The 15,596-nt window shown below is 42.3% G+C and overlaps 1 protein-coding gene and 1 pseudogene across 3 annotated transcripts in view; one reads left to right on the plus strand and one right to left on the minus strand.

The window, feature by feature from the left end:
* Positions 1-15,596, minus strand: part of GRIN3A (glutamate ionotropic receptor NMDA type subunit 3A) — a 149,882-nt gene that overhangs the window by 120,118 nt on the left and 14,168 nt on the right. The gene's annotated exons all lie outside the window — the stretch shown is intronic.
* LOC308249559 (intraflagellar transport protein 20 homolog) lies at positions 523-4,388 on the plus strand (annotated as a pseudogene). The gene is made up of 3 exons: positions 523-579; positions 3,631-3,767; positions 4,227-4,388. The product of its transcript is annotated as an intraflagellar transport protein 20 homolog (transcript).

The raw sequence follows: 15,596 nt of genomic DNA on the forward strand, positions 1-15,596 counted from the left end.
CCCTTGGGGCATGGGGTGGCCACGCCCCCCCGGCGACCCAAGCAGAGGCCCTGGTATCTGGGATTTATTTATCTTCTATAATTGAAACTTTGTAGCCTTGAGTGGAGGCCTGGGCCCGCCAGGGTATGCAGGAAGCTTGGCTTCCTCCATTGCCAGGGAAACCCAAGCCTCCTGTTCATTCCATGGCTGCAGCCATCTTGGTTGGGTTAATTTGCATACTCGCTCCTGATTAGCTGGTGGGCGTGGCTTGTGGGTGTAGCGGAGGTATGGTCAATTTGCATATTACTCTTTTATTAGATAGGAATAACTTTTCTCTCCTCAAATAACCGGTGTGGTTTCTATTTCCTTTGCGGCACTTACTGATACACTCACCATCTGACTGTTTACTGAGTCATTAGGACAGCTTAGAAAGATCTTGGTTTTGAGCTAAACTTCCCACCTCGTGGCTATCACCCATGGGGGCCTTTAGAACCGCACAGAACAACTTCCTTCCTGGACTTCACTAGCTTATCCAGTACCAACATGTTTCAAACCAGTTACTACACCAAAGTCATAGAAGTAGATAGAATAAGAAATGAGGTAGGCAAGGCAGGAAATAGGAAATAGCATAAAGGCATGGGCAAAAATGAAATGATTGATTGCCTGTTCAAACTGAAATTACAGTGATGGATCACCATTCAAGGACTTATCCATAAAATCCCAATAAAACTCAGGAACTGATCTGATGCAGCATTCTACAATTTCCCACTTGAAGTATCAAATGAGACATGAAAATATGAAAGCCCAAAACTCTGTAAACTTTTATTCACAATCAACTTATTGCTGGAATGGAAGAATGTTCCATAAACTACAAGCTGGTAGAATCAGAAGGGAAAAAAAAATGAAGTTGATAATTGTGTCTGGAACTAATAGTAGTTAATATTTCTTCTTTTCTTTTTTTTTACCCTCATCCAAGGATATGTTTTTATTGATTTTAGAGAGAAAGGAAGGGGGAGAAAGATAGAGAGAGGGAGAAGGAGAGGGAGAGGGAGAGGGAGAGGGAGAGGGGGGGAGAGAGAGAGAGAGAGAGAGAGAGAAACATCGATGTGAGAAAGAAATAGCTATCAGTTGCCTCTCTTATGCACCCTAACCAGGGATCGAACCCACAACATTTTGGTGTATGGGATGATGCTCAACCAGCTGAGCCACCCAGCCAGGGCAGTAGCTAATATTTTTTGAACACAATAGTATACATCAGGAATTTCTTAACACTTCCTGTAAGTCATTTCATTTAGTCTTTCTCAAAACTCAGTGAAATAGATCCTAATATCCCTGTATTACAGATGAAGAAACTAAGCCATGAAAGGTGAAGGGATTTACACAGTAAATACACATACCTAGTAACTCGTAGGGATGGGATTCAAACTCAGGCAATCTGGGTCCTCTGGCTCTTCACTCCTATGACTATCATCTCCTTCCTTCTATCACTTAGTTCAATGAGAAGAGTCACCAGGACCCCTCTACTGCATGGGCTCTGCTTTTTGAAGCAGTCAGAATGATATTCAACCACTTCCCTTCTTTGATTAAAAAAATAGATATTTTTATTGTAGATGAAAACTGAATCTCCAAGTGGAGTGTGTATGGGAGAGATACAATTTTCACAAGAAAAGCATCATAGAAGGTAGCAGAATCAGAAATCATACTAGTAGACATGCAAACCATCAGCTGTGTCTTTATTGTTTATGTACTTCATTCAGTATATTGAACTTTTGGTTCAGGTCAGTGATTCTCAACCAGGTGGGCATTTATCTTTCACATGCACAAACCTACATCTCCTATGATGTTGACCCAGGAGGTCTAGAATGGAGCCTAGCTATATATTTTGAAAAAGCTACTGGTTCATATTATCAGAAAGCAACACAGCAGGGGAGAAGCAGATTCCAGGTCGGCACAGCAGGGCATAACACCACATGGGTGGTGACAGCTAAGGACTGGGATTTGTTTGAGGCGCCTGTGCATAGCAACTTCGTGTCCAGCTGTATTTATTAGAAGGGGATTCAGCTAGAGCACAAGCGAATTCAAAGTAAGGCAATTATCAATCTATGCCGCCTGTTTGTTGGCAAACAGAGGGTGTAGATAGATTTCTTATTGTTCTAGAATAAGAACTCCTCCACCCACCCGATAAAAAAACCAAAACAGCATGGGCCCTGTACAAATGCTGCAGAACAGGCAAAGAAAAGAAAAGGCATTTGGAAAATGATTTATTTGGGAAGCCAAAGGAAAATTAGATAAAAACCACAAAGATACTGACACTGAAACAATAAGCAGAATAACATGACTTTTATGAAAGATGAGTAATTCACGAGAGGAGAACATGTTGAGATGAACAATATAGGATGGAATGAAAAACATGGAAACAGAAAAACTGAAAATTCTATAATAAACTTCAAATATGTTTTAGAAGCACACAAGGCATGATAAATATTGCAAAGCACTGAATTAGTGATATGGAAGACAATTTTAGAAAATCTTTTAGGATACAGAACACAAGAATCAAGATCTGTAAATAATGGAAAAAGGATAGTCGGGGTGGCTGTGTGTCTCAGTTTGTACTCAGACAATTTTTTTTAATATATTTTATTGATTTTTTATAGAGAGGAAGGAAGAGGGATAGAGAGTTAGAAACATCGAAGAGAGAGAAACATCGATAAGCTGCCTCCTGCACACCTCCTACTGGGGATGTACCCGCAACCAAGTTACATGCCCTTGACCGGAATCGAACCTGGGACCTTTCAGTCTGCAGGCCGATGCTCTATCCACTGAACCAAACCGGTTTTGGCCAGACAATTCTTGTTTTATGCCTATTGTCCTGTGTAGTTGTTAACTGCTCCCCTTTTCACTTTCAAAACTGCCCTGGTTTGGATATAAACTAGTCACCTAATATGGGCGATAAACTTAAGAATTATGGTATACCTAAGAAAGAAACCATTATGGTAACAGAAGGACTAACCAAAGATATCTCTGAAGAAAAATTCTGTTTAAAAAAAAAAAAAATCTCAGCTTGATGGACTCATCTCATTCTTGGCAAACTCAATAAAAATGAATTGTACTTAGACATATCTGGCAAGATATTTTAATAAAAAAACTGTCAACCATTTTGGAAGAAAGAAAACCAAGTAAACTTCAAAGGGATAAATATAAATATCATGGGTTTCTCATTTCTGCTACATTAAATGCTCAAAGAGAATAAAGTGATAGGTAACTGAGTTTGTTTGGGAAAGATATTTATGCCTTGTCAATTTTCTTCTTATTTGTAAGAAAACTAACAAAGACATGCTGAGCTATACAAGTGTGTAGAAAATATACCCATATGACATAGATTCCTGGAAATATTCCAATTAACTAGCATTTATTTTTACCTTCCAGAAATATATGCTAAGGAAATAGTCTACAAAGTAGACAAAGAGTCTATAAACAAAGACATTTATTGTGAAACATTTTATGACAAAAACTAAAAAGAACTGAAATGTCAACATTCTAGGTATATCCAAAAACTTGGGATAATATGCAGTTAATAAAATAATGGTGACAGGCAACACGTGGCTGCTATGGGCTGGCAGGGAAGCTTGAAGGGAAACAGCTCTGGTCAAGGACATCCTGGGTGAAGCAGGGCTGCCCTGTGATGAGTTGAACCCATCTGGACCCAGAAGTTACCCTGAAGACCACAGAGTTCAAGGGAGAGTGGAAGAACTTTGTGGACAAAATTAGCCAATTTCAGAAAATAGTTGGTGACATGTACACATAAGGAACTGTTTGACATTGAAATTGGGACTCAAAAGAACTGTTGGCCCAGAAAGAAACTCACTAAAGACTGATTCATTTGCCTCTCACCATAACTGTTATTGCTTGTCTCATTTTCGGTTCTTTATAAGTGTATTTCTAGTATCACATGATCTCACTCATCTAGGGGAAATAATGAACAACATAAACTGATGAACAAAAACAGACCCGGAGACAGGGAAGCATCGATCAGACTGTCAAACCTCAGAGGGAAGGTAGGAGAGGGTGGGGGTAAGGGGGAGAGATCAACCAAAGGACTTGTATGCATGCATATAAGCCTAACCAGTGGTCACGGACAACAGGGGGGTGGAGGCATGTGTGGGGAGGGGTTTGGGATAGGAATGGGGGGATGAGGACAAATATGTGATTCCTTAATCAATAAAGAAATTAAAAAAAAAAGAAAATAGTTGGTGGTTTAATTGAGCTTGTTGACCAACTTGCAAAAGAAGGACAAAATGAGGAGATAAAGGCCATTTGTGCTCGGAAGCTCGCTCAAATCTATAGCAGAGCAGAGAAGCCCAACAGCAGCAACTCCAAGCACTAATAGCAGAAAAGAAAATGCAGCGTGACAGGTATTGAGTTGCATATGAAGCTTCGTGTAAAGTAGAAGCAGAACAAAGTGAATTTATTGATCAATTTATTTTGTCAGAAATGAACTGAAAATTTCATTTTATAGCAGGAGGGGAAGAAAAAAAAAGAAAACAACAAAACCAAAAAACCCTACCAAAAATCCTCTGTAAATTCCAGTGACGTGGACTAATGACCCAGTATGTCTTGTGAGATGGCGTGAATGGGATGCAGCATCTGTAAAGGCTATAAAGCAAGCCTGGCGGAGCTGTTTCAGACTCCAGTGCATAGACCAGCCGTGGGCAAACTACGGCCCGCGGCCGGATCCGGCCCGTTTGGCTGCTCTGTCCGGCCAACGGAGCCGAAAAAGCGGAGGGTTCTCTTGCTCTCCCCTCCGCTCCTTCACCAGCAGCAGTGTTAACATGGCAACGTCGGGAAACACAGCCGCAGCTCCTTCTTCTGAGTGGGCAGATTTATATCCGCCCATTCAGTAGAAGGAACAACCTCTCAATCTTCCAGAGGCTCCTTGTAATGCCCGCGGACGCGTCCCCCGACATCACCCTGGGAATGCGTAGACACGTTATCGTGGTGATGTAGGGAGACACGCCCCTGGAGAGCACAGTATCAGAGCATTAGCTAAAAAGGAGACCAACAACACTGTTCCCACTGAAGTTGATGTTTTAAAGACCAAAAACCTTTCAACCCAGTCTACATTGCCATCTACATCTACATCCCGGGCATAATTTGGAAGCTGCACTAAAGAAAATGTTTAATTTACTGTTTACACATTTTGTTCTTTTCTATTTGTTTTAGTTTTAAATTATTTTATTATATTTAAGTTTAATTTGAAAGGCTTTTGTACCTTTCCTTTGTTAGGCAATTTTATTTTGCCTTTGCCATCTTCAATATAAGGTATGTTATTGTGCTATGATTCCTCCATTTTTTGAAGTTTCAAATTATAATAATTAGTGTTTACATTCTTCTTGTTAAAATGTTTAAAATGAATAAAACTATTGAAATAAAAAAAAAAAGACCGTACCCTTTTATGTAATGATGTTTATTTTGAATTTATATTAGTTCACACAAACACTCCATCCATGCTTTTGTTCCGGCCCTCCGGTCCAGTTTAAGAACCCATTGTGGCCCTCGAGTCAAAAAGTTTGCCCACCCCTGGCATAGACCATAGTGGACCAGGTTCTCACATCTTGCATTCTGAGTCTGAACCAAGCAGTCTGTAAGTCTGTAAACTTTGATCCTTTTTTTATTTTCCATCTCTATATTTTTTATTGATTTTTTACAGAGTAGAAGGGAGAGGGATAGAGAGTTAGAAACATCGATGGGAGAGAAACATCGATCAGCTGCCTCCTGAACACTCCCTACTGGGGATGTGCCCACATCCAAGGTACATGCCCTTGACCGGAATCGAACCTGGGACCCTTGAGTCCGCAGGCTGATGCTCTATCCACTGAGCCAAACTGGTTAGCCACCCCCCCCCCTTTTTTTAATATAAATTCACAAAGCTTTGGATGAAAAAGCAATAAACTATTGTTCTCAAAAACAATAAATAAAACAAAATAATGATGACAGTGGGTTTCCCATAACATAGGAAAACACTAGCAATGTCACATCAAATGAAAGGATCTGCATAGAAACTCTCCACATTTAAAGAAAAAGTTTTATGTAACAAATACTACAAGAAATATCTCAGCAAGTAAAGAGTGATTGTTTCTGGAGTGAGATTAAGACATTTTTTTTCTAGGCTTTCATATTTTTCTGATTTTATAATTAGAAGAAAAATGAACAAAACAGGTAAAGAAATAAGATTTGTTTGAAGTTTGTAGAGACATAAAAGATTCATGACATAATAGAAGTGAGCAAAGCAGAATACAAAATTGACTGTACATGTATCACTTCAGAACTTCATTCATTTATTTCCTGGACAGATATTTGAGTGACTTACTATGTGCAAAGAACTGCTGTAGGCCCTTGGATTATTATGGCAAGTGAAACAGAAAACACTAAGCTCACAGAGATAAAAGCATGTACTGTACACGGGGATAACAACTGGACTGAAGGGTATGTGAAGGTGATAAAATTATCAGTCTTTAAAACTGTAAAGAATTTTTTTCACATAACCATCACATTGTTTTTAAAATATAAAATGACAATTTTTTAAAAAGGTCAATGATCCAACCTGCCTAAACAGAGAATTGTTAGCTTTTTCAGAATCATCCACAAGAATTCTCGAGACCATTTGCTTAGCAACTTCCTTGGCACAGGACTTAGAATCACTGAACCCTCAGTAGAGGAAAGAGAGCCAATAATGAGATGCAAGGACATTTTTGTATTTTGAAATGACATTTCTTATGAGGCACTTCAATCACTCTGTCATCACCACCTTCTTAATTACCTCATAGAAATATTATCAGTTGTCTTTAAAGAAACACACACACACGAGTATCAAGGGACTTCATCAGCTTTTTGCCATGAGCTCGTTTTTTCTTTTAGCGCCTATTGAATTTTAGTGTAACGGAACGAAGGCTTAAGAAAAGAGAAAATAAGGGCGCCTATATATCTATATTTATATCTATATCTGTACCAATAGATATAGATATATACAGATATATATTTCATGATGAGTACCTACTATATGTCACATGATGCTGCTAATCCACTTGATATAAACCATTCTACTTAATAAGTCAAACACTGTACATAGTTATCATTATTGCATCTCTATTGTCCCAGTAAGGTTTCTAAAATTTATTTTATTACATTCATTATCTTTTAGTGCTTTTTCCCTATCTTGTCTTCTTGCTTTCAAATTAGGTGGCTATCTCTCCTTTACAATATGTACTTATTCTAGCTCTTTCTAGCTGCACCTTAGAGTCATTGTACTTGCTATGGCTACAGGCCTATGCCACCTCCTATTACTTAGCATTGAGGTACTTCTGGTTAATACTTTCCTACAACAAATGCATGGACATTTCCTAATCCAAAAATGTCAAACTGGTGATCCTCCAGCCCTACTGAGCCTGCAGATTATTTTTATTTATTTATTTAAGTGTATATTTTTATTGATTTTAGAGAGAGAGGAAGGGAGAGGGAGAGAAACACTGACTGGTTGCCTTCTGTACGTGCTCCAATCTGGAACCAAACCCTCAATTCAGGTATGCGCCCTGACAGGGAATCAAACCTGCAACCTTTCAGTGCATAGTATGATGTTCAACCCAGCCCTCTGGCCAGGTGCCTGCAGATTAGTTTCAAAAATGTGATTTACTCAATTAACTTGATGGGGGGGATCCTTTCACAATGTATAGCTGACCCTTGAACAACACAGGTTTGAACTGTGTGGGTCCACTTCTATGTAAATTTTTAAATAAATACTGTAAATGTATCTTCTCTTTCTTAGGATTTTCTTAGTAATATTTTCTTTTATCTAGCTTACTTTATTGTAAGAATACAGTATATAGGACATATAACATAGAAAACATGTGTTATTAACTATTTATGTTATCAATAAGGCTCTAGTTAACAAGCAGGCTATCAGTAGTTAAGTTTTGGGGAGTCAAAAGGTATATGCAAACTTTCGACTGCATGAGGGTGTTGATGCCTCTAACCCCCATGTTACTCAAAGGCAAACTGTACACATATATCAAATCATCTTGTGTATAAATATCAGTTTATATAATAAAGCTTAATATGCTAAGTGTCCAGTAAGCCATTCAACCAATTAAATGTAATGTGCTAATGATATGCTAAGTCCGCTCAACTACTCGCTATGATGTGCGCTGACCACTAGAAGGCAGATGCTCCGACTAGTAGGTTAGCTTGCTGCTGGGGTTTGGCAGATGGGGACTGAGCAAGATGGGCTGGACACACCCTGGAGCCTTCCGGCATCCCTCTCTGGCCCTGATCATGCACTGGTGGGGTCCCTCAGCTGGGCCTGCACCCTCTCGCAATCCGGGACTCCTTGGGGGATGTCAGAGAGCTGGTTTTGACCCCAGCCCACAGGCCAGGCCGATGGACTCCACTGGTGCATGAATTTGTGCATCGGGCTTCTAATCTTACCTAATAATAGAGAAACATGTAAATTGACCGTACCTCCACTACACCCACAGCCAATCAGAGTGAGTATGCAAATGAACCCAACAAAGATGGCGATTAATTTGCATACATACCTGGGTCCCGGGAACCTTCTTGGCACCCAGGTCACTCCCAGCCGACCATCAGAGGGGCCGAGCCTGCGATCAGAGGGGCTGGGGCGCTTCCCAAGCCTAAAGCCTGGGGCTTGGGAAGAGGCCAAGCCTGAGACCAAACGCAGACCATCCGGAAGTCAGCGCTGGGTTGCCCAGCTACAGCCTGGTGACCCAACGCTGTCTGCTCAGGTGGCTGAGACCCAGGAAGTGAGTCAGGGTCTGATCTGCAGCCTCAGTGGGAGCTGTTTGATCAGTGTACTTACCTCTCTCTTTCTCTCCCTCTTTCTTTCTGATCTTCACCAGCAGCCAGGCTTTTCTTTCTTTCCCGGCCTCCGCTGGGGGGGGGGAGGGGGGAGGGGAGGCTGCTGTTAAGCCCCGCCTCTTTGATCAGGCCCAGAGATAGGCTTGGAGATGCCGACTGACATAGGAACCAACCAATCAGAACCAAAGGTGGGTGCTGTGGGGAACCAATGGCGGCTTAGGAGGCAGAGCTTCTGATGCTGACTGGCATAGGAACCGACCAATGAGAACCAAATCTGGGTGCTGTGGGGAGCCAATGGCTGCCTAGGAGGTGGAGCTTTTGACACTGATTGGCATAGGAACCGAACAATGAGAACCAAATCTGGGTGCTGTGGGGAGCCAATGGCTGCCTAGGAGGTGGAGCTTTTGATGCTGGTATAGGAACCAACCAATCAGAACCAAATTGGCCAGTAGAGAAGGGCAGTTGGGGGCGACATCAGGCCTGCAGGAGAGGGCAGTTAGGGGTGATCAGGCTGGCAAGCAGAAGCAGTTAGGGGCAATCAGGCAGGCAGGCAGGCAGGCAGGTGAGCAGTTAGGAGTCAGCGGTCCCAGATTGTGAGAGAGATTTCTGACTGCCAGTTTAGGCCTGATCCCAGTCGGACATCCTGCAAGGGGTCCCCAATTGGAGAGGGTGCAGGCTGAGTTGAGGGAATCCCCCTCTGTGCATGAATTTCGTGCACCAGGCCTCTAGTCTATTATCCTATCTAATAAAAGAGTAATATGCAAATTAACTATCACTCCGCTACACCAACCAGCCACGCCCACCAGCCACACCCACCAGCCAATCAGGAGTGAGTATGCAAATTAACCTAACCAAGATGGCTGCAGCCACGGAGAGAGCAGGAGGGAGGCTTGTGTTTCCCTGGTGATGGAGGAAGCCAAGCTCTCTGCACACCCTGGCTGGCCCGGGCCTCCGCTTAAGGCTACAAAGTTTCAATTATAGAAGATACATAAATCCCAACAGAAATGGGTGCTGCCACGGAGCTAGCAGAAGGCTTGGCTCCACTCTGGGCTACAAAGTTTCAATTGTAGAAGATAAATAAACCCCAGATACCAGGGCCTCCACTTGGGTCACCGGGGGGCGTGGCCAGCCTGCAAACCACCACAGGCCCCTTGCCCAGGCCGCCCAATGCCCCAAGGGAACCCCCACCCTAATCCAGGACACCCTTCAGGGCAAACCAGCTGGCCTCCACCTGTGCACCAGGCCTCTATCCCATCTAATAAAAGAGTAATATGCAGATTGACCATCACTCCAACACACAAGATGGCTGCCCCCATGTGGACACAAGATGGCCAGCAGGGGAGGGCAGTTGGGAGGGACCAGGCCTGCAAGGGAGGGCAGTTGGGGGCAATCAAGCCTGCAGGGGAGGGCAGTTAGGGGTGACCAGGTCGGCAGAGGAGGGAAGTTGGGGGCGACCAGGCCTGCAGGGGAGCATATAGACATCAATCAGGCTGGCAGGGGAGTGGTTAGGGGGTGATCAGGCTGGCAGGCAGAAGCGGTTAGGGGCAATCAGGCAGGCCGGCAGGCAGGCGAGCTGTTGGGAGCCAACAGTCCTGGATTGTGAGAGGGATGTCCAACTGCCCGTTTAGTCAGGCAGTTGGACATCCCTCGAGGGGTCCCAGATTGGAGAGGGTGCAGGCTGGGCTCAGGGACACCCCCACCCCATGCACGAATTTCGTGCACCGGGCCTCTAGTAATTCAATAAAGCTGGAAAAAAGTGAGTTAGTTGTCAACATTTAAGGACCTGTTTCTATTAAAAAAAAATCTATAGTCTGGCTTCCTTTGAAAAATTACATCCCCATGAGTTAACAGCAGGTTGCAGCTGAGGGGTGGCTGGCTGCCTCCTTTAGAAAGGTTAGGGCTCCTCAATTACCTACAGTTTTTATTACTCCCTACTGTATTATTTGGGACTGTTTTTCACATTTTCATTACCTTCTTGTTCCCCTATGAGGCATCTGAGTTTGAGACCTCTGCCCCAGGTCATTGATTCTCAAACTGTTCGGTGCATATATAAATCCCCTTGGGAGGTGTTCTTAAAATGTATATATTAGGCCGTAGCACATCATTAGTAGAACTCAGTGAGGCCAAAAATCTACCCTTTAAAAAATTACCTTATGTGATTTTGTTTCAGGTGGTTTCTGGTCCAATAAAAAAATCACATTAGGAGAGACTCTTAGGATAATGTGGTCCCAAAACACACTCAGAACTACCTGTGGACACAATCACCTGTGGAGTTGTTTGTTTTTAAATAGATTTCTATGCTCCAGCCCCAGGGGTTCTGATTTGATAAGTCTGGGAATCTATGTTTTGAAAAGTTTTCTGGGTGTGGTTAATACACAGGGGCCAGCCCTCCGGTGCTGAAGGGCTAAGGAATTGTCCTTGATGAAGGAAAGGCAGTGAATACATGGGAAGCTAGGAATAGAACAGGGTATTCTTAGCAGGTCTGAACTCTAGTCTCATTTCCTGATACGTTGTTTGATGAGAAGTGACATGATAAAATACAATTCTAGGTTTTTTTTCTCTTTTTCCTGGATGATTATTTCCAGGAACTACATTTCACCAACTCTTACTTTAATTTTACATGTCAAGAATCTTTGGCTTCAAAATATAGTGAAATTGGCTGAAGGAGGGGTTGGGGATGAGAATTAGGGAAAGCTGTGACTCAAAGACATGAGAACAATGTCACTTTCTGTCACTTGCAGTCTACAGGAAATGGAAAACCAATTGAGGGACAATGAAGGATGCATGAAAAGTTCAATAGGGTAGTAGAAGCAGGTTTTCTATTTCTTACAAAATCAATGTCCTCAAGGCCTTTCTCTTCCAGCTTTGTTCTACATAACATAGTAAATCCTGAGTGGTCATGAACTCTGTCCACCACAGTGAAAGGGGATACCTTTCTTTAAGGCAGTATACTTTCTGAGGTTCATATCAGCCCACCTTGACAGATGCTGGGTTTGCACAGATGTTACGAAGTTCTGTTACACTGGAAGAGCTGGAAATAGACCATTAATTGAGTTTAATCAACAGTCGCTAAGCATGAATTATGAGCCACACACTGTGCTAGGAGCTTAGGGTTCAGTTTAGCGGAGGAGTCACATGTTAACAAATAATGACACGGCTGTGCCACAGACCTTGAAAAGAGAAAAGCACAGGTAGGAAAGTCATAGGGAAGTGTTGGGGAGAGGGTGGGCACTGAACCGTGCACAGATGATATTTGAGCAAAGGTTTGGATGTTGAATGGGAGTTTCAGGCGGACAAAGGGCAAAGGGCATTCTAAGCAGTAAGAACAGCATGTGCCCAGGCTTGGAACAGCATTTACCTTCAGGCATTGCTGAGCACAGAGGACAAAAGGTAAGGGTTAGTATCTAGAAGAAATGAGAGTCAAGCAAGGCTCAGGTAATGAAAGGTCTTGGTTGCTGCTTAAATTCATCCTATGGTGGTTCATGGGAGAATTTAGGTTGTTCAGGGACCTGACATTAAATAACACTGAATCGAAAAGTAAGAAATTTAATCCCTTTTCAATTAGCATTTAATCCTCCTGTTAAATCAAGAAAAAATTTCAGTTTGGTATCAGTATGTTATTAATACTTCTTTAACATCTGGAAATTTTCCCACTTAAAAACTGGCTCAGGCAAGGGTATCTAGCCAAGATTGTTTTGATCTCATTGTGTACTTATTTTAACAGTTTACTTTTATTTGTGGCAAGGGTTTTTCATTAATGTCATGATGAAAAGACTTTTTTTAAAATATATTTTTATTGATTTCAGAGAGGAAGGGAGAGGGAGAAAGAGAGAGAAACGTCAATGATGAGAGAGAATCATTGATCGGCTGCCTCCCACATGCCCCTCTCACCGGGTATCGAGTCTGCAACCTGAGCATGTGCCCTGACCAGGAATCGAACCACGACCTCCTGGTTCATAGGTCGATGCTCAACCACTGAGCCACGCCGGCTGGGTGGAAAGGTTTTTAAAAAATAAATTTATTTAAGTAAAACAGTAAGCTAAGGAAAAACAATAATAGCAGTAGATGATGCAGAGATACAGCAATGATGATGAAGGCAGCACATAAATGCGTCAAGTCTGGAGAACAATGCTATTGTCCTCAGGGAGTAGTGAAAGGGTTTAAGCAGGCTCGTGGGCTAGTTGTCCACCTGATAGCAGCTTGGAGAACATCATGGAGAGTCAAGAATGGAGGCAGGCAGTTAGGTCACTGAACACTGCGGCAGAGATCCTAAGGCCACGGTTAATACTGTTGGTGTATTCCTGGTCTTTCCCAGTGCTCAAGGAAATCCTCAGCTTTCTCCTGGTCTAGGCTCTGGCTAAATCTGGATGGAATGGATGTACAAAGATCTTTACCTGGGCACTGCGCAGCAAGCGTTAAAAGGCAGACTTGGAATGAAGGTTAGAATGGGATTTAATTATTTGCCAGTAACCCAATCCAGTGTAAGGCATTATTTAGAAACAATCTCAAAAATCGTTAACTAGCCTATTTTATGAACAGAAGCAGGCAATCTTAGCTTTAATATCTGGTTTCCAAAGTGTCTCTCTCATTTTAATCTGTCCTGGCTGTGGTCCTCCTACCCTGTCAGCTCCTCAAATTCCCTCCTTCCCCCTAAGATAGGCAGCTGACTGTGGGGGCACTGAGTGCCTGTCTGGAAGTGGGAAATCCTGGTCCCCTGGCCTCCCTTTCCAGCTACTGCTGACTGTTTAGGAGAGACAGAGCGACCCCCCACTGGTTCAATGCAGGAGGTGAAACAAGGGTTCCTACTGCCAAATCGGTTCTGCGGAAGATAGGTCTTGGTTTCCAAAATTGAAGCTAGGAGTATTTTCCTGAAGAAAAAGATGTTTCAATAACGATACTTCTCATCTGTTTTTCAAATTTAAATTTACAGTGTTTTTATGTTTATTAAGTCACTGAGACCCATGTCAATTCTTTAAAATAGCATAGTAGGTACTCAATGAATACCCATTGTGTAACTAGTTGTAATTTATTACAGAGGAAACTGAGGCTCGGGGAGGTTTTCCAAAGCTTTACAGACGAGTCTGGAGCTATACCTTGAAGCCAGTCTTCTGGTTTTCCTCCTCGCTCCACATTCCCTTGGTCTCAAACAGAAAGAATCTGTTATAGACATTGTTTAGTGTCCACAGAACTATTAACGCCATCGTTCTGCTATATTATGGGTCAGACAGGCTTTTCGGCTTGGCCCGAAGTCTAAATAGCCGCAGATAACATTGTTTCAATGGAAAAATCAATTCTGAGTTGGAGCTTAATTCATCTGCGGATCGTTACGGCTTGGGTGTACATCTGTCTTTCTATAGAGGTACGTAACAGAGGAATGCTTTTTTACATAATGATTTACATTTATCAATAAAAATGTCACACACATATTTCTGTTTCTAGAGATCTTACGCTTTTTGGGTACCTATTTCTCAACAGAGTGTCACAAATTGCAAAGAGTTATTTGCGCATACCTGAGGAAGGCCTTGAGGAGGAGCATGTTCTGTAAGTTTGCTGATGATTAGTAGCCTGTGTTTCTCTGGCTTCAGGGGAGGCATGTCAGAATCTTGAGTTGGGATGGAATGCTTTTTTGAACTATACTCACAAAACCTGGAGAACGGATACATTCTCTTAAGGGTAGTGAATTCTATTCCAATTGTGCAAATTACTCTTGTAGTGAATCACTGATGTTAAGGTGTGTGTGTTCACCCCTCAGGAATGTTGGGGTATGAAAAAAAAGATTATCACTGTCATAGTAAAATAAAATGCATGTTGAGCAAGAGGGTAGCATGAAGCTCAGTGTTTTATACTTGACATGTGCTTGTTGAATGAATGAAAAATATGAAAGTTGCTCTGCTTTAGGAAGATTTATCTAGCAGCAGTGTGCAGCGTGGTTTGGGAAAGAAAATCTAGAGATATAAAGCCTATTCAAGAATAGCCTTATTATATCAACTAGAGGCCCGGTGCACGAAATTTGTGCACCCGGGGTGGGGGTGGTGTCCCCTGAGCCCGGCCTGCACCCTCTCATGGTCCAGGAGCCCTTGGAGGATGTCCGACTGCCACGGAGGCAGGAGCGGCTCCCGCCACCACCGCTGTGCTCACCAGCTGTGAGGCTGGCTTCTGGCTGGCTCCTGCATTGAGCTTCTGCCTCCTGGTGGTCAGTGTGCATCGTAGCGACCAGTCGTTCCACCATTTTGTCAATATGTATATTAGCCTTTTATTATGTAGGATAATCCCAATTCAAAATTTCTGGTGTTGCCACAGAGAAATTCAGGAATCTAAACCTTGAAAACTGTCCATATGTGTGTACACGAGGTCTTGCTATTGCCTTACTATTGGCATTTTCTTCTATGAGATAGTGCCCACTAACAAATCTCTAACAAATAGTGCTAAGGATATTTAGGTATTCAATAAATACTTATTGCTATGCTTATTCCTACCTCTGGGCCTCTGCACTTTTATTCTCTTTGCTTGTAATGCTCTTCCCTCAAAAATTTACATGGTTAATTCCTTTCTCCCTTCTTTACTCAAACATCATCTCATTAGACAATCCTTATTGACTAACCATAGTCATTCTTCTAACCCTTTTTACCCTGCCTTATTTTTCTGTATCACACTTGCCTCTACTTAGTAATACCATATTATATATTTGTTTGTATGTCTTTTCATATGTCTTCCCCACCAGAATGTAAGTTTTTTGAGAGTAGTGGCTT

This window comes from Plecotus auritus, assembly GCF_963455305.1.
Source record: "Plecotus auritus genome assembly, chromosome: 5".
NCBI classification, from domain to species: domain Eukaryota; kingdom Metazoa; phylum Chordata; class Mammalia; order Chiroptera; family Vespertilionidae; genus Plecotus; species Plecotus auritus.